Source organism: Thermobia domestica, chromosome 7 (genome assembly GCF_964235325.1).
Source record: "Thermobia domestica chromosome 7, izTheDome1.hap1.1, whole genome shotgun sequence".
NCBI classification, from domain to species: Eukaryota; Metazoa; Arthropoda; class Insecta; order Zygentoma; family Lepismatidae; genus Thermobia; species Thermobia domestica.
Window position 1 is genome coordinate 71,424,323 of NC_137460.1, and position 14,953 is coordinate 71,439,275.

Genomic DNA, 14,953 nt, shown 5'->3' on the forward strand with positions numbered 1-14,953 from the left:
TGTACTGACGTCAAGGGGTATTGTATTGAAAAGTAACAGAATTGGTTTCTTTGTATTACTTCTCAACGTTGGTTACGCCAGAAACTTTTGTTAACGACCACGGTATACAACGATTATGTTCTATACCAGTGATGGCAAATTTGTAATTGTCTGTGGGCCAGGAAGAGACAAGAATCATACTTGGAGAGGTATTTTTCTTTCTCTTTCCTTAGGCGACCATTCGCTGAATGTAAATCATACATTTTCTTAATCTTCCTTTTATTTTTTTTTGGTGCACTGATTCTTGTTTTGTGCGTCAGGTCAATTAGGACCTGAGCGAAGAACATTTCAAAGTAACTACCTTTTTCTACAACCACGACCGACCTTACGAGGTGCGGGGCCCGATTGGGAATGTTTTGAGGGGGCCCAAGTTTACAACTAACTTAAATCAAGGTCTGTAGGTCATATATACCGGTATATATATCGCACTTCCTGCTGCTCTAGTGGTTAACGCGTGCGCCTGTGGTGTACATAGTCTCGAGCCCAATACCCTGTGGGAAAGCACACAAAATTTAATTTTATAATCACTCCCTTTCATTAATCATCCATCTCCTAAGAACAATTCCTGGGACGTCAAATAAAAAAATATCATTTTCATTTCATTTCAAAAGTTTAAAAGACATTTTGCAATCATAATGGATGGCAATCAACATGTGCGCTTAAATAGTGCGTGAAAGTTATAAGACCAAACACATATAAGGTACCGTACATTTCAATATAAAATTATGTGTGATTAAATCTACAACTAGCAATATTAGTATATCATATCTGAAAAGGACATAATACTACTTGTTTTGGTGACCTCCCTTGAAATTTTGAAAACTTGTTAAAATAAAACCTAAGATTACGTTTTCAGGCCCAATATTACCAAACACTAAGGGCCCCTGGACTTCCGAAAATTTTAAAGCTGTTAAAAGAAAACCTAAAATTGAGTTTTAGTTTCCCCATTGCCGAAAACATTTCGGGGGAGAACCCCGGACATCCCGGAATGAAATCCTGGCTACGCCACTATCAATATATTTAATACAGTAAATATCTATAGTACTACAGAATTTCATACTAATCTGTTAAATACAACAGTGTATCAGCAAAAGAATTTTACAAATTTTGACATGTATTTCGAACAATAGAACACTTTTCGAAAATATAAATGATGTAAAGTATAGGCGACTCTCTTGCCCAACAAGTTTTGACATGTATTTCGAACAATAGAACACTTTTCGAAAATATAAATGATGTAAAGTCTAGGCGACTCTCTTGCAGAACAAGTTTTGACATGTATTTCGAACAATAGAACACTTTTCGAAAATATAAATGATGTAAAGTATAGGCGACTCTCTTGCCCAACAAGTTTTGACATGTATTTCGAACAATAGAACACTTTTCGAAAATATAAATGATGTAAAGTATAGGCGAATCTCTTGCCCAACAAGTTTTGACATGTATTTTGAACAATAGAACACTTTTCAAAAATATAAATGATGTAAAGTATAGGCGACTCTCTTGCCCAACAAGTTTTGACATGTATTTCGAACAATAGAACACTTTTCGAAAATATAAATGATGTAAAGTATTGGCGACTCTCTTGCCCAACAAGTTTTGACATGTATTTCGAACAATAGAACACTTTTCGAAAATATAAATGATGTAAAGTATAGGCGACTCTCTTGCCCAACAAGTTTTGACATGTATTTCGAACAATAGAACACTTTTCGAAAATATAAATGATGTAAAGTATAGGCGACTCTCTTGCCCAACAAGTTTTGACATGTATTTCGAACAATAGAACACTTTTCGAAAATATAAATGATGTAAAGTATAGGCGACTCTCTTGCCCAACAAGTTTTGACATGTATTTCGAACAATAGAACACTTTTCGAAAATATAAATGATGTAAAGTATAGGCGACGCTCTTGCCCAACAAGTTTTGACATGTATTTCGAACAATAGAACACTTTTCGAAAATATAAATGATGTAAAGTATAGGCGACTCTCTTGCCCAACAAGTTTTGACATGTATTTCGAACAATAGAACACTTTTCGAAAATATAAATGATGTAAAGTATAGGCGACGCTCTTGCCCAACAAGTTTTGACATGTATTTCGAACAATAGAACACTTTTCGAAAATATAAATGATGTAAAGTATAGGCGACTCTCTTGCCCAACAAGTTTTGACATGTATTTCGAACAATAGAACACTTTCCGAAAATATAAATGATGTAAAGTATAGGCGACTCTCTTGCCCAACAAGTTTTGACATGTATTTCGAACAATAGAACACTTTTCGAAAATATAAATGATGTAAAGTATAGGCAACTCTCTTGCCCAACAAGTTTTGACATGTATTTTGAACAATAGAACACTTTTCGAAAATATAAATGATGTAAAGTATAGGCGACTCTCTTGCCCAACAAGTTTTGACATGTATTTCGAACAATAGAACACTTTTCGAAAATATAAATGATGTAAAGTATTGGCGACTCTCTTGCCCAACAAGTTTTGACATGTATTTCGAACAATAGAACACTTTTCGAAAATATAAATGATGTAAAGTATAGGCGACTCTCTTGCCCAACAAGTTTTGACATGTATTTCGAACAATAGAACACTTTTCGAAAATATAAATGATGTAAAGTATAGGCGACTCTCTTGCCCAACAAGTTTTGACATGTATTTTGAACAATAGAACGCTTTTCGAAAATATAAATGATGTAAAGTATAGGCTAATCTCTTGCCCAACAAGTTTTGACATGTATTTTGAACAATAGAACACTTTTCGAAAATATAAATGATGTAAAGTATAGGCGACTCTCTGGCCGAACAAGTTTTGACATGTATTTCGAACAATAGATCACTTTTCGAAAATATAAATGATGTAAAATATAGGCGACTCTCTTGCCCAACAAGTTTTGACATGTATTTCGAACAATAGAACACTTTTCGAAAATATAAATGATGTAAAGTATAGGCGAATCTCTTGCCCAACAAGTTTTGACATGTATTTCGAACAATAGAACACTTTTCGAAAATATAAATGATGTAAAGTATAGGCGAATCTCTTGCCCAACAAGTTTTGACATGTATTTCGAACAATAGAACACTTTTCGAAAATATAAATGATGTAAAGTATAGGCGACTCTCTTGCCCAACAAGTTTTGACATGTATTTCGAACAATAGAACACTTTTCGAAAATATAAATGATGTAAAGTATAGGCGACTCTCTTACCCAACAAGTTTTGACATGTATTTCGAACAATAGAACACTTTTCGAAAATATAAATGATGTAAAGTATAGGCGACTCTCTTGCCCAACAAGTTTTGACATGTATTTCGAACAATAGAACACTTTTCGAAAATATAAATGATGTAAAGTATAGGCGACTCTCTTGCCCAACCCTACGAGCGACCATAGATACAACAAGAATTAGGATGCGTTTCAAAAATTTAGCAAAAGCTACCAACAATCCTTACATTGTGAAAAATATAAGAGAATGACATCTTAAATACGTCATAATCAGAGCTGGATTTAGATTTGGTGGGGGCCTAAGCTACTAAAGATAATGGGGCCCTTTGTGTGTCCAGAAGAATGTTGGATCCTATATACAAAAATAAAGAAACTAGTGATATTTTAGGAAGCAGAGTAGCAGAAAGGGCCCCATTACTTACATCATAGGGACTTTCACAAAGGAAGCATTGTAACTATATATAGATTATACTTTATTTATCGTTTTTCTTATATTTTGGAAATGTGTATTAAACTTTTCTTTAATTTTGGGAGCCCCAAAGAACGTAGAGCCCTAAGCTATAGCTTGTTTAGCTTATACGTAAATCCGGGACTGGTCATAATAACTATAAATACCATAGTTTCTTTGTCAATTTGGCAATACACGAATTGACTTTCGAAAGTTATTTTGTATTTTAAGGTTAAAATAATAGCCCTATTTGCACTGTGTTAACATGACTGAATAAAACATAACATCTGCGTATAATTTCTTAGGAAAATTTTATATTTGTAAGACATAATGAAATGTACATGGATACGAATTCGATGGTTCAAAGATTTCTTAACGACTGTATCTTTTTTTTTGAAAAGACTTCAAGTCAGGAAAACCTAATGTACGCTAGTGAGAACATTGGAGGTAGCTACTTATGAAAGGTATAATCAGGTTGAAATCGTTATCGACTGCAGGCAGATGAAAAGACGATCACAAACCTTACGGAACTGATGGAAGATGGATGACATATTTTTCATTGGATTATTCGACTTAGAAGATAAACCTTCAAAAGCAGCTACCTTTCAGTACGCACTAGTATACACTCGGTTTCCCTGTCTCGATTTACAAAAAAAACATCCACGGGATTTTTCGCAGGAGAGGGCAAAGTTTGTCCTCTGGTTTTATACTTTTAATATAGCTATAATAAGAGAAAGGATATGCAAAGAAGTCACACTGAGGCTGATTTATTTGATACCATTTAGTATTTAGGTTAGTATCATATGACAATCAGTAAGAACGCCAGGAACTTAGTTAGTGGGGTGTTCAAAGTAAAAGAGGATGTGCACCCAAAACAATGCTATACATTTTTACACAAACTCAAAGAAAACCAAATTTTTACGTCCAGAGGTGTGTGTAAGGATATATATGGGAATTTTAGGTGTGTTGGGGGTGTGCAGAATACTCCCTGGACATAAATCAATTTTTACAACAGAAGTTGTAAATGTAAAACAAAATAAAGAAACTACTGCACCATTAAATTCAAAAAATATTTGCTTATGCTCGTAAACTTAATACAAACTACCCATTTACTTGTTAGGGAGGAGCCATACCCTCCCTTGTGGAGTCCATGGATATATCTGTATTGCAATATCTTGTTGTGTACTCGACAACCGAGAGTAGCAGAGCCATCTAAACGGTACATAGTCACTTGGGCCGCGGGCACTACGTATTAATTACATGTATTACGAGCAAAATTTAGTCGTAGAGACCACAACACACTTGTTTGCTCTGGATCCTAATATGCTGTTAAAACGGCACTGGAGAGCAGATTAGACTGGTGAGTAGAGTAGGTGAACTAGTTCGGGGCCCCCTTAGGCGCGGGATGCAATTGTGAGCAATCGGTCCAATCGGCCTAAGGCCGGCCCTGTCTACAACCCTTCTCGGTGCCAATCGTTTTGGTAAACGAAATTTGAAGGTAACATTTTTACAGTTGATTCAGGTACATTATGATGGTCAGCTACACTCTTCGTGTTATACTGTACATAGATTTAAAAGAAAGAACAAATCAATAAAGTAACAAACCATACAGCTCTTTCTTTTCTTTTTCTTTTTCTTTTTTTTACTTTTATTTGTCAGCCGCGTGGAGTGCACTTAGCGCCCGTAGATTTAGCGCCCACATATAATATCGTATACTTAGCGCCCAGAAAATATTTGATGCTTATCAGTGTGCTACGGTTGACCAAAGAGAGAACTAGTTTATATGTATAAATGTAGTTTCGTACTCAAATCACCTATCCCATCCCCTCTCTTTTGACGACTAAAGAACAAAAATTTTTCACTTGAAAGATCCTGCTATACTTCCTGCACAATTGTCATGTCACTTTTAAAACCCCTTAGGCAAGTTGAAAGAAATGTGTTCTTTTCTTCCTCTTCTGTTCATCACCGTCAGCTCTAACACTCTGACTTTTCATGTACATCTGTAATTACGTACAATTTAATTACGACTTAAGAGCATTACCATATCACCTATGAGATTTTCATATATGGATGTGAATTCATATGCCAGCGTTATTTTAAAATTTATATAGTTTTAAATAATAATAATTACACGCACCTTAATGCAAAAACTACTGCATGGAAAACAGCAATTATTTATGCACATTGCATAACTTCATTTCCTATCGTAAATACAGGGTGTCAAAAAATTCAAATGCCAAAATTTGCTGGGTAATTCTTTATATCAAGTGAAAATAAATCGTTCTAATGAACATGTCAAGTGTTATAAGCCGCCCTAAACGCAATCAATCACATTTTAAACCCTAGTTTAAAAATAATGGAACATATCGTAAGTAGTTAAAGAAATTCGGCAAGAACTAGTATTTCCTCTATCTAAATATCCATACAAGGATACACTTTTAACCCTAGGACCACGGGCGGCGATTAGGGGGAGGCAAAGGGGGGCAGTTGCCCCTCCACTTTTTGAAATGATCCATTAATGTATATAGTTTCATTTGGAAATATAAAGTTTTGTATGTATTATTGGTTCATAGAATACAAATAGTGTCATAAAATATTTGCCGTTCCATGAATACGTATTGGTTATCTTTCCGTGAAGTTAAGAAAGCTACAGAAATTGCGTTTTAAAAATGCCACTAAAAATGGCCCAAAAATTAAGCTGTTGGAGCGAGACAATTCGAGCGTACTTTCATTTCATCTTACAAGGGCTCGATATGTTAGTAAGCCGCTCTGGATCTAATTGAGATATCATTTCGCAAGAAAAGAAGTCCTTCACAAGTTATTCTTTAATTGCACAAAAATTGACAGTTCCTAAAACAGTTCTTTTCTTGAAAAATTGACAGTTCTTTTCTTCTTTTTTATAGTAAGGAATATTTTGATTTGATTTTTTTCAGTTTAACATCCTGTTCAGCAGCGAAGCTATATGAGACGTGAACTTAATGATTAACGTAGAGTCCGAACCACGTGAGCTCCCTCCGGGAATTGAACCCAGGTCTCCCACGTCAAAGGTGCGTACGTTAACCGCTTAGCCACGAAGGAGCTCAGTAAGAAATATATAATTTTGCAGTATAATATACGAGTTTAGGGGTGTACATATACAGTTTTGTTATACAATTAAATTTAGTAAATTCAACATAATTCTAGGTTTTAGGATTATTTTGTATAACTGGAATGTGGAGGGACTAAGTATTGTTGAGTTTTGATGTATTCCAAGAAAATGAAAACTGTATCTAATGGCAACGAACATGTTTCGGGAAGCTGCAAAAGTATTTCTTTGAATGTCGTAGCATATGCTTGTAGTATTCACTGTCTTTCTAAGAGTAATAACACATATAATAACATGCGTGGAATTAAAAATATAAGTTGTTCATTAATTTCCAGTTTCAATATAACTTTTGCAGAACAAGCCTTATTATCCATTACTATGATTATTTAATTAATATTATCCTTTCTATTTATTTGTTTTGCAAATTTGTTTTTAAATAGGTCCCTAATCTGATCACACAATTTTCCAGACAATTTTAAGATGCATGATTTTATGATTTTTTAATTTCATGAGCAAGGAATCAGATCTCTTCTTACACCTTCGTTGTATAAGAGTACAAAGAGTTAGTATCTTGTGTTGCTCTTGTCAATTTACGTAACAAAATATGAAACAAGATATACGGTATTTTAACTGAAAAAGATAGTTATACAGTTATACAGCCTTTAGTCTATATCACAGCCTCCTAATAATTATACAGCCTTTAGTCTAACAAAGTGTTACAAGCAACCAGGAAAAGTAACATTGACATACAAATACTGTATTCAGATCATGTCTTGCCTCCCCACTTTTAACGTCCAACCGCCGCCACTGCCTAGGACTACCAGGTGGGTCCATTGCACTCGTACGCATACTTTCTTTAATAATTACTAAGGCTTAGTAAGTGTTGAGATTCTATGACATTTCCCTGGTTGTGTTTTTGTATTATGTTATTTAAGTATTTTTTTTTCATTTCCGTGAGTTAAGTGATAGTTTTTAAAATTTATAGCATTGGGTACCAAGTGGGTCCATTAAACTCGAGCCTTAATGAAGAAATATGAGGATAGATTCAGAATAGATTGAGATTGTGGCTCGGAGTGAACGTTTTGATAATCTAACTGTCCCAATGAAGTCAGATATAACATATTGCAACTTTATGTGTTATTATTTAGTTTGATTGATTTAATTATTTGCAATTTTGCTTATTTTAGTAGCAGCTTTTCTTTATTTATTCACTTATATAAGTCCATTGTCAGAAGCATAATAAGTTAGTTGTTTTTGTCTATCAAACTGTATTAATTTTTCCATTGTATGCAGTTGCGTATCCAGGGGGAGCTTCCCGGGATATGAACTCCCAAGAACCAAAATTTTAAAAAGTTACTAGAATAAAATCTAAATTTGTGCTTTCAGTCTCCAGATTAACAAAAAAGTTTTCCGGAGTAGGACACTGACCCGGAATAGAAATCATGGCTTTGCCACTGATTGTATGTGAAGTTTTGTTTATTGTTAGTGTGTTTTGATCATTGCACGTGGTAGACAAACAGATCACTAACAATACACATCACTATTGATGATAGAGGGGGAATATTTTTGGTAAATCAATAAACAATGAAGAAATTGATTCCCGACAGACGATAAGATATTAGCAGACTTATATACAAATGCAACTGAAGTTTCTTGTTCAGGTACCGATATTGAAATGAGACGTTGAGTAGTTTTCTTATCCAGAGGATTGGTTAGAAGTTTGAAGCGTAGCACCTATAGCTAATGCAAAAGCACGTGCTAATGCAAAAAGCAAAAGCAATCCTACATGGGCTGCCTTATGTTTTGATGACAACATCGGCGCTATTAGAATACCTGATGATGAACTGTTCCTAATTTGTGAAGTTGCAGATTCTTCACACACTCTGCAATATAATTTGATTCTTACATATAATATGACTGTAGACGAACAATTTCTCATTTTTTGGGTGCGCTGTCTCTTTTGACAATATATACCCAGTAAGATCACCCATTGCAAAACACAATGCACTACTATCCTGAAGTGGTCACTTCTAGAGCGGAGGAAAAACTCAAAGTTATCATATATTACAACACAACAAAATCACACGTTCACACTAACAATCATATGGCTCGCTGTTAGATTACAAAACAATGAACAAAATGGCCTATGACAGTATTTTACATAACTGATGTAAGTGGACTCAACACTTATGGTATTGTGTCATCAAAGCGTAATTTCAAACGAGAAACAGACATTAAAAAAGTTTGAAATGCCGTAAATTCTTCATTTCGTCTGGCTAGCAGTTCGCCAACGTTGAGAAAAAATCACGGAGAATGGAAGCTTCCCTGCATACTGAAGAGGAACAGTCTAAGAAATTCTCTCCAGCAAAGAGGGAGCACAAAACAAGAACTTTCTGCCACAAATGCAAGCTACATGAATGTACTGACATGTAACATTTTCGAAGTGTAACACTCCGATTTTGATAAAATTTGGCAGGTAGATATTACACATGAAATAAACGAATACGTGTTTTTTCTTTTCTGGGGAAAACTGTTTTAAGGGGTAAAAGCCTCCACCCAAAATTTGGAGAAATTTGAGGTCCGAAAGACAAGAAGAAGTTAGCCGGAGTGAATGAAATTGTGCACAGATATTATAAACGTTAAATGATGGAATATGTGTTTCGTATTTTCCTGGGAAAAATGGTTGGGTGGGGCACAGACCCCTTCAAACCTTTGATCTCGAAATATCAAAAGCGCTAATAACAGTACGTCAAAAATGCCTACTGGACATGGAGAATTGCAACGAAACTATGTTTACATTTCATCACGACTTATCAAAGTGCTAATTAATGTAGTGAAAAGTACCTAAAAAGACATGGAAACTATTACCTGTGACTAATTAATTTTTAAATTTTGTTACGCAGAAATAAGTTTTCTTCTTGCAAATTTCAATATTATACTTCTGAATAGTGTTTTACTTCATAATAAAACCTTCCTTTTGCAAAATAATAATAATAATAATAACAATAATAATAATAACAATAATAATAATAATAATAAATAAATAAATAAATAAATAAATAGGTTTGTATTTAGTTTTATGTCCCATGGTTTTGCCAGGTAGGCTAAAGAATACTTGAATTTACTGATTATAGTGGAATCCGAACCTCTTTGGTCATTCAATGCTCTCCCACCAGGGATCGAATCTTGAACCTCATACGCCAAAGGCTTGCGTTCTTGCCACTAGACCAGCGAGGAGGGATAAAACAAACACATATAGGAATATGTAAATTAAACTCACAACCAGACGTGGCTCGTGAGGGAAGTCTTAAGCCAAAGCGTTCCAGACAAGTCACACGAACACGAAGTACATACTGCAGCACTTGGGATTGGCGAATTTTTACAGGGAGAATGAGAAAGTCCGATTTCTATGGAATGGTGGACGGATTTGTTTTCCTTCTCTCTGACAAGGGTCAGAAGTTATGGATTACTTACAGCAAATCGTACCAGATGAAACTGAAGAATTCCTAATTTATTTTGATCAACATTACGCATCAGGTAGTATCTGAAGTTTGCGACTTTCATCTTACGGTGATCTTACGATTCAATTTCTTTACTAGCCTCTTGCTTCCTCGCAACATACCCATTCATATAGCAAAATTACAGAAAGAGACACGAACGAGTAAATTGATAAAAGCTTCGAATTTGAAATTCCAAAAGGTTGAACCTGTCCATTCTTCCTTGTGGATGGACATTACAAAAGGATGAGGCCATGGTTTCAACTGCATCGAACAAGAGCAACGAGATGAAGTACCGAAGAAGAGGGTGAAATGGAAGACGACTAGCCACTTGTTCAACTTAGTGATGGATTATTCTCAAAGAAACACCATACTCGTTCAATATCTGATTGGAATTGATTACTGCATAAGGCTGTAACTTTAGGATATAATGTGTACAATAAGGTTCGTAGAGCGATTAACTTATTGGTTCGTAAAGCAACGTTTTTTTATTATAGAACGTTACGTTGTTTTTCAGTGCTTGTAGTGTATATCAATTGCTTAACTATATAAATATATATTACGCATAAAGCTGTGAAATATGTATCAGACTTAATGCGGATAGCTTGTTAGATTTTTTTTTCTGAAACTGTGTAATACCATATGATATGACTTTTTTTCTTTTTTAGTATCAAACCCGATGTTGTTATATAGTCAGAGTTACCATATGACAGGTTTTTACCGGGACAGTCCCGGTTTGGAAGCTCTTGAAATGAAATGAAATCTTTGGATTTTACATCCCACGGTTAAGGAGATAGGAGTAGGATAGAGGAGACTGTGATTGTGAGAATGAATGAAATGGTGTAATGAAGAAAGTGAGAGGAAACGAGAGAACCCCGAGTTTATCCATGCATGCAGCGTCTGACTACCACAAAGCCCATTTGACGCAAGATGGGATCGAACTAGGGACCCCATGAACCAGATGTAAGTGTTTCTACCACTGAACTACCGTGGCCTCCATGAAGACTCTTTTATCCCGGTGTTTCGCCAGTTTACATTTTGTTCCGGTTTTCAGTAATGAGGATATGTTCACCGTTATTTGTATGCCTTATCCTCATAAGCTACATATATAATCTTAGTTTATAGTACATTTAAATATTGTAGAGCATTGCATACCACGGAGTACAGTTACATACATGCATACATACACACACACACACACACACACACACACACACACACACACACATTATATATATATATATATAACTACGTTTCTGCGTTTCACCCTTTCCCCCGGAAGTTATGATTCATTGAAGCGTCATAATCAGTGCTATTGGCTGGTCTCTCTGTCTCTCTCTCGCTCTCTCTCTCTCCCTCCCTCTTCATAACAGTTTTACTTAGTGGACGCTAAGTACACGGAACATGGATGTAAGAAAATAACAGGAATTAACGACCTGTGGAAAGAGTGGTAAAATGAACTGGACATCCCTGATTGTGAGATAAAATCAATATAAAATTCCTTCTGTGAGCCAGAAACACTGGGCGCTAAGTCTACGGGCGCTACATGCACGGAACCGTCAGCCGAATAACATACTCACGGGTTAGATCCGCCCAACAGGCCACCATTTGATCATCACGGTTTTATTATGCAAGTATTTGACAGAAATGTCGTACAGATGGCAGCAGTGTCGAGATATACTTCTCATATAGTACCTGTACTAGCTAAAATATCCCTTCTTTGCACAGGGAGAATAATTTTATGGAAAATATTTGAGCTCCTTTCCCGTTAGGATACACATTTCAATGAAAATGCAATAAAAAATATCATCCCCTTTCCACCTCCACTCATCACTTCTCATGCCGATGGGGGATGAATTTACATTAAAACGACATTTGGAGTATCACTATTCATCTCAGCGACCGCGAAATCTAACCGTAGCTTTCGATTATTTTTACACGTGACCCGCTTTCCTATAACCATTAGGCCCAAGGAGATAGAGTATCAACAAAATGAAAATATGAGAATATTGGTAGAATGAGAATGTTGAATGAAACGGGAGAACCTCTGGAATAGCTGTGGACACGACCTTGTCCATCACAAAATCACACGACCTGGGAACGAAACATTGTTTCTTGGCAACAAGGACTGAAAAACCGTGCCTTTCTAACTAACCACTCTAAGTGGTAATAGTTCAAAGTAAATGACAGAGATTTTTTTTATTTGATTTTGAGTTTAGCGTCCCGTTCAGCAGCGAGGCTATATGAGACGTGGACTTACAGTTTAACGTGGGATCCGAACGACATGAGCTCACGCCGGGAACCGAAGTCGAGTCTCCAACGCCAAAGGTGCGTACGCTAACTGCTTAGCCACGAGGGAAATCTAAATGACAGACATTACTGCAACTGAACAAATGGAAGCTTCATGGATATATTAAAGTTTTAATTTATTATATGAATAATAGAAAACTCCTCAAGGAAATCAATTCATTATATTAATATTTATTACATTAATATTTGATTTCTTTATGAAGTTTACGATTATTAATATAATTTTACAATTTAGTATGTCCAAAAAGTTTACACTACTACATAAGCATTAGTGGATCTGTCATTTACAGTGAGTTATTGAACTTTCAGAAATAACTTAATTAGGCCCAAGATATACAAGGAAAATTGATTATGGGGTCATTTTAAAGCAAAGCTCCTAATCCATAGTAGCTATATCCACTCCAGATTCATTTTAAAGCAAAGCTTCTAATCCATACTAGGTATACCCACTCCAGCTTCCTTTTAAAGCAAAGCTTCTACTCCATAGTAGGTATACCCACTCCAGCTTCCTTTTAAAGAAAAGCTCCTAATCCATAGCAGCTATATCCACTCCAGCTTGTTCTTAAGTTCAATAATTTGGTTTGACCTTGAAACATACTTATTTTTCTTTCAACAACAAAACAGAAACACAAAGAAAAAAGACTCAATTCATTTCATTGATCAAACACAAGAAGGAAGAATTATAGGACAAAATAAAGTATGAAGTCCATCCCTTTTTAATTTATTTTCGAAAAAAATCTCTATTTTTTATTTTTCATTTTCTGACAACGATCACTGTCTGAGATACTTCGAAAGATTGTGTTTGACCCCCGCCGCCCAAAAGAAAAAAGGAAAAGGAAAGAAAACATCATCGTCTCAAAAAGAAAATGGGTTTAACTGAGGAGAATCGTTCAGCAGATAATGAACACGGGCTTTCAACTTCAATACTGTGAAATAACAAGTCACAATGCCTCTTCTAAGAGTTCACTTCCATTTGTCATTTCTGTTTCTTTAGAAGTTAATAGGATTGGGTTCCACACTTCATTACACTCATCCACCAAAGTAGACAGATCATTTTTATTGTTTTAAAAAAAATCACTTGAAGTAAGTTTTATTTGTATTTTTTTAAAGGAGTATAGCTTACCAAAGCTCCTTTATAAATTTAGCCTGTCCGTGTGTCCGTCCGGGAGACAAAAGAATCTCAAGAACTTCTTGATGGATCACCATCAAATTTGGTAATTTTATTGTCGAGTGTCAATAGTATTGAATAGAGTTCGTTGATAGAGGTGATCCATCCATCAAAAGTGGTACAAATAATCAAACATTTCCGGTTTTAACGTTTATCACTATAGAATAAAAACGATAATAGAGGTGAGAAGTGGTTTCATGCAAGCGATTACGCGTCCCAGGAACGCATTTATTCTCCATCCTTAACTCTCTACTAAAACCGGAAGTGGTAAAAATCCACAGGAGCTTCCGGTTTCAATATTCTTCTACATAGCGGTAAGAGATACCGAGAAGCGTTTTTTTTAAAAAGTCGATTTAACATTCCAAGAATTGGTAGCATCTACTCTCTTAAGTCTCTACTCAAACCGAAAATGACAGAAATCAATCACATCCATTTTTAACATTACGCAGTAAAAAATGTTATTAGCGAGTGAGAATCGATTTTCTGTAATCAATTAAGCGCCTCAAGAATGTATTCTATTTTCAATCTGATGCCTCTGCTGAAACCAGAAGTAGTACACAAACTTATTGCCACTTCTGGTTTCTATATTAATTTAGAAAATATCAAACCGTACAAACAACTCTCTCTCACGTGGTGTACACGTAGCACTGTTACTTGTTCATGATTTACTACAGAATTTCCGTTCCACAGTGACTGTCATTTGATATGGTAATACTAAATTTATCATTGATGAACTTTGGAGAGTTACATGCGTGACAAGTAATGAATGAGAGAGGTTCTTGGTTGTTGAAGAAATCGTCAATTAATTATTGATTTTTAGCAAATTGAAAAAAAAATGAAAAATGAAATCTTTGAGTTTTACGTCCCACGGTTATGCCGGTTAGGCTAAAGGAGACGGTGATTATGAGAAATGAATGAAATGGTGGAATGAAGAAAGTGGGAGGAAACGGGAGAACCCCGAGAAAACCCACGCACACGGTGTTTGTCCACCACAAAGTTCACTTGGCGGGAGCAGGTTTAGCAAATTGAAATTTCTCGCTGAGAGGAAACCCTTCTGAAATCTTCATCACTAACTTTTTCAACGAGATTACAACTAAATGGATAGGATAAGACTTACAATTTAAAGTGGAATCTCAATCTGATCTATTATAGTGTGTTC

General features: G+C 35.4%; 1 protein-coding gene across 5 annotated transcripts in view; it reads right to left on the reverse strand.

The window, feature by feature from the left end:
* SLO2 (slowpoke 2) overlaps window positions 1–14,953 on the reverse strand; it is a 664,715-nt gene that overhangs the window by 170,777 nt on the left and 478,985 nt on the right. The gene's annotated exons all lie outside the window — the stretch shown is intronic.